This window comes from Littorina saxatilis, linkage group LG1, assembly GCF_037325665.1.
Source record: "Littorina saxatilis isolate snail1 linkage group LG1, US_GU_Lsax_2.0, whole genome shotgun sequence".
NCBI lineage: Eukaryota > Metazoa > Mollusca > Gastropoda > Littorinimorpha > Littorinidae > Littorina > Littorina saxatilis.
The window spans coordinates 79,506,302-79,512,326 of record NC_090245.1 but is presented as its reverse complement, the minus strand read 5'-3'; positions in this window follow the sequence as shown (position 1 = coordinate 79,512,326).

Genomic DNA, 6,025 nt, shown 5'->3' with positions numbered 1-6,025 from the left:
CGAACGTTTTTTTCATTTTTTTGGATAAATGTCTTTGATGACGTCATATCCGGCTTTTCGTGAAAGTTGAGGCGGCACTGTCACGCCCTCATTTTTCAACCAAATTGGTTGAAATTTTGGTCAAGTAATCTTCGACAAAGCCCGGACTTCGGTATTGCATTTCAGCTTGGTGGCTTAAAAATTAATTAATGACTTTGGTCATTAAAAATCTGAAAATTGTAAATAAAAATAAAAATTTATAAAACGATCCAAATTTACGTTTATCTTATTTTCCATTATTTGCTGATTCCAAAAACATATAAATATGTTATATTCGGATTAAAAACAAGCTCTGAAAATTAAATATATAAAAATTATTATCAAAATTAAATTGTCGAAATCAATTTAAAAACACTTTCATCTTATTCCTTGTCGGTTCCTGATTCCAAAAACATATAGATATGATATGTTTGGATTAAAAACACGCTCAGAAAGTTAAAACAAAGAGAGGTACAGAAAAGCGTGCTATCCTTCTTAGCGCAACTACTACCCCGCTCTTCTTGTCAATTTCACTGCCTTTGCCATGAGCGGTGGACTGACGATGCTACGAGTATACGGTCTTGCTGAAAAATGGCATTGCGTTCAGTTTCATTCTGTGAGTTCGACAGCTACTTGACTAAATATTGTATTTTCGCCTTACGCGACTTGTTTTTAATAATCACTGAGACTCGGCATGTAACCTCTACGTATTCGCCATGTGCTGGATTTTGACGGCGAGCCCAGACTTGATAACTTTTTCAGATCGGAGTGATCGGCATGGTCGTCGTAAAAACGTAGAGCTGTGTGACGGGGGCCATACAAAAAAAAATCTACATCACGACTGCACTGCGCCCAGACACGGCTACGCTTGTTTTATGCAGTTCAAAATAAGCGTAGGGAGAGCGTGCAGGTTCGCGACCTAGCAGATCCCACCCCGACCAAACCACGCTCATGGAGATCCTGCCACGTTTGGCCCACGATTGGCCACGCTCTCCGACAATTTTACAACGGAGTAAAAGCGGCGTCTCTGTGTGACCGGGGTGAGCGCCGGGGAGGTGAAATTCGAAAGGTCATAAAATGTACAGTTACTTAACGTGTTATTCAATTACTCCTTGACGTCATTGCCAACCAGTGTTAACAATCTTCAACATGTGTGGCGACTTAGTGTAATCGTGTCTACTTCCACTTACATGCTGCTTTGCTAAAGTGTGCAACAAATCTGGAAACAGTTAGACTGAACTTTGACGAGCTTCACTAAGGTTTGTGTCAAATTTCGTAACTTTTCCTGGTGAACAAAAAAGACTAAGAGAAACAGGGTTGGGTGGGTTTTTTTTTTTTTTTTTTTTTTTCTCTTTCTTTTTTTTTGGATCTCAGTTGCATGCAGGCTGCTTCAACCCTTCCTTGTTTTCTTTTCTCTTTTTTCTTTCCTTTTTTTTTCTTTTTTTTTTCTTCTTGTAAATAGGCGGTGAGCATCCTTCTTCATTGGTCTTTTTTCTTCTTTTTAACTCAAACATAGAGGTATATTACACTCACGAGACATGGACATTTTCTCTTTACAATGGAAATATTCCTTATATATTTACAAATCAAATTTTCTACTTAATATTTGAAACTCAAAAATTACAAACACTGATCCCCGACAAGTTGTCTTTCTAAACATACTAACACACATTTTCCCAATTAATATTACGTGATTTACAAAATTTCTCATCTTTTTACAACAACTTGAATTGTGTCTTGTCAAGACACAAGAGAAACAGGTTAAACAATGCGTTACTATGTGCCAAAATGCGCATCAACATTGAAAACAATGCTAAGGCCCAAAAAAAAAAGGTCTGTTTACGGTAACCCGACCGACCCTAGTTTTTTCGCGCGACCCTAGACTTTTTTTTGGCATTTGGGGAAAAAAAAAAAAATCTTGTTTTTTGGGCAAAATAACGTAAAAATATGTTTTTTTGGGAAAAAAAAAAGAAAAAAAAATCCCGACCTACCGACCCTATTTTTTTGGCCTATGTTACCGTAAACAGACCTATTTTTTTTTGGCCTAAGACTTGTTACTTTGCTGTGAGTGAAGTTTCGTGACTTAGTTTCAACTCTCGACGATTTAGTGAGAGACGCACCAGAACTGAACAGTGTCTACAGACTGAACTTTTTGTAGCTTTGCTTCGCGGGGTTTGAGTCCAGTTTTGTAGATTTATTCGGAGACAGGGGAGGGTATTGGAGACGAAGGCCGCACTCTCTGTTTTGTCATCAAATGCGCACCATCACTAACAACTTTGTCTGGGCTTTTTTTCTCTAATGTATTTTGATGCAGTTAAGTTTACTCATTTTAGCAGTTTAATGTGTCTTTTTGTTGTTGTCTTTTTTCTTTCTTTTTTCTTTTTATATAGCTTTGCTTTGAGTTAAGGTTCGTGACTTAGTTTTTCTCTCACGGAGTGCGTGACAGAGGCTGTTTAAGATACGCATCTTGCTCTCTATTTTTGGCTTTAATTAGCCAGAGATACTGTAGAAGAAAAGAGAAACACAAACACGCGCGCGCGCGCGAAACATACCCACACCCACACACACACACATACGCACACTAACACAAACGCACGTACACACACGCACGTACACACACACACACACACACACACACACACACACACGCGCACACACACACACACACACGCACACACACATACACAATAAGAATGACATAATAAAAAACACAATTGCAAGCTACAATCAACGTATTATGTTGTCAATAAGACTGATTTAACAATTTGAGACACATTATATGAGATACTGTGGATCTATTTTAACACGCCTGTGCATCTTCCAGTATAGCATTGTAAACCCATCTTTTTTCAAAATGTACAATACAGCACATATTTTATATATATATTTTTTAAATGGGTCAACCATCATAAGAAAAAAAGTAACTCGATCTAACATATAATTGGGTCACAATTCACAGCACTGAAGATAAGTGGGATTTACGTCACACGGGCCCAGATAATTGTAGGCTTAGGCTGAACAGGAGAAGAAAACAGTTCTCTCTCTCTCTCTCTCTCTCTCTCTCTCTCTCTCTCTCTCTCTCTCTCTCTCTCTCTCTCTCTCTAGCTCTCTCTCTCTCTAGCTCTCTCTCTCTCTCTCTCTCTCTCTCTCTCTCTCTCTCTCTCTCTCTCTCTCTCTCTCTCTCTCTCTCTCTCTCTCTCTCTTGATTTATCTGCACCAATCCAGCACACAAACACAAGCGTAAAGTAAAGTGGTCTCATCCGGGAGGTCTTGCCCAGAAAAAAAAATTCTTGGCCCAGATTCGGCACCCCATAATTATTATCTAGGGCCGAACGTCTTTGAAGTTTTAAAAGCACATAATACGAGGTAAGCACTTGCGAAAAGCCATAATACTCGAGCTTATTTGGCATACACTCTTCAAAAAAAGTTAAGGATCGTTTGAAAAAACGGATCTAATTATAAAAAATTGCCAAAAAATTAAACATCGACATAATAATTAAAATATTAATGTGTTTGAATTAACAAATGAACAATGAGTCTTGACCTAGAATTTTGTTTGGCAGGCAGAGTTATTTCCCTTTGTGGGACTTCTCAAAAGCTTCTGCATTTTGGAAGAAAAAGGGTGTTTTTAATAGCCCCATGAAATTTGCGGAATGCATGCCAGGGCAAAAGGTTGTGATGCACGTGCTACAACAGGGTCCTGCCTATGAACATCGCTCACCAGCTTGTGTTAAAAGGTTGACACGCTGACACAATTAAGCACAGTAGCAACATGCCCCCACGAAGAAAACTGAGCGATTTGGATAGAGGAAGGGCAATAGGATGGCTACAAGACGGTGTTGCTGCCAGGCAAGTGGCCCAGAGGCTTGCAGTGGCTCCCTCTGTCATCATCAGACTAAAACAGAGATTCCACGCAACTAGAAGAGTGCAGGAGCGACAACGTTCTGGTCGGCCCAGAGTCACCACACAAAGAGAGGATCGCTTCATTCAAAGGCAGACCCTGCAACAAAGAATGGCTACGGCAAACAACATTAGACAACGCCTACAAGCTACCACCAACACTTTTGTTAGTGGTCAGACGATCCGAAACCGCTTACACAACTTTGGCTTGCGTGCAATGCGTCCAGTCCGAGGAACAACCCTGACTGCTAATCACCGAACAGCTCGCCGAGCCTGGTGCACTCAACATGTGAGGTGGCAATGTCAGCAGTGGGCTCAGGTGTTGTTTACAGATGAGTCCCGCTTTTGCTTGGAACCTGCTGATGGTCGCATCCGAGTGTGGAGGCGTCGCGGAAGGCGCTGTTCTGAAACGACAGCGTTTTGGCGGAGGCTCTGTGATGGTCTGGAGAGGGATCAGCACACGTCTAAGGACACCTCTGTACCATGTAGTGGGCAACTTGACCGGTGTCCGCTACCAGAATGAGATCCTGCAACCCCTGGTCGTTCCAGCCCTCCAAGCGATCATCCCTCGTGCGATTCTTCAGGATGACAACGCACCTCCCCATCGCTCTGCAGCTGTAAACACCTCCATCCAGCAGGCCAGGGTCAACAGGATGCTGTGGCCAGCCAACAGCCCGGACCTGAACCCCATAGAGCACATGTGGGACGAGCTTTGTCTTAAATCTTAATCCTTGTTAAATAAAGTTCAATTCAATTCAATTCAATTCAATTCTCTCTCTCTCTCTCTCTCTCTCTCTCTCTCTCTCTCTCTCTCTCTCTCTCTCTCTCTCTCTCTCATCACTTTTTGTTGTCTTCAACTCTTCGTTTAAACATTCATAAACGAGTAGTGTTCAAAATAGAAACTAGCACTACTTTGTTCTACCTTTTGTCCCCAAAAACCCATACAGAAAGTTTCCTACCTCCCACGAAGAAGATCGATTTCTTTTAAAATGCATCCCTTCCATACCCTCGTTTCGACCGAAGACCGGAAGCCTTTCAAGTCAAGTGGTGTGTTGTTCATGCTTTGAACAGTGAGCAGAAGTTTTGGAGATGAAGTGTTATCCAGTGTGTGTGGTTTGTGTTGTTATTTTGTCCAACTCCTTACTATGAGAATTTTGTTTAAAGATGGATGGAACTAAATACAATCTTGTTTCTTTCAAATAGGAATACAGTTGCGATTGGTGGAAGTACGATGTTCTCAACAAAAATGTTGCATGTGTCCTGTTATATTTATAGTTATAGATTGTTTTGAATTTAGCAGTAAGCTAGGTAAACAGACAAAGCTGTTTCTAAACTCTATTTTCTTCGGCATATAATTTTGTTAGAATGGACATGTATACACAATTTGTTAGTTTTCTGCGATTTGAGATCATGTAAACGTTTCAACGACTGCCGACATCAAACAACATCCATGTGGACTGTACGGATATTAGTTGATCAGACAAAAGATATATTAAGAATGCAAGGACGAAACCAAACCATTACGTGGTATTTACACACTTGTATGAAAAGACGCACACACTTGAACATATTCAAATATGATCACTGACCGTTACAATTAAACCAATGTGAGATAGCCCTAGCTTGAGTATGGAGGTTGAAATGCCTTACAATCAATCATAATTTCATCTTGATTCATGTGTAACAGTCCAAGTCAAGAGTAACGAATTCTAGTTCAGATAATATGAAAGCACCCTACTGGCGGCCATACCTTTCAATGAGCCTTTACTAAAGGAACCAAAGAAGAAGAAAACGAGGAACAACAACAACAACAACAACAACAACAACAACAACAACAACAACAACAACAACAACAACAACAACAAGAAAAAGAACAAAAAAACGCATGCAGAGCGTCACACACAAAAAAGGAAATGATGGGGTGAAAAACGACGGATAAGATGCACTGAGGTAACGAAGCGTGCAGAGTACACGTCACACTGACGTCAGCGACACGTCAGCCTCACGTCAACAACGTTCCTGTGACGGATGGCTTCATTAAACGTTCAATCGCGACGAGCATACTGCTTCAAGGCACACTCTTTCCCGTGACGGGTGGCTTCATTAA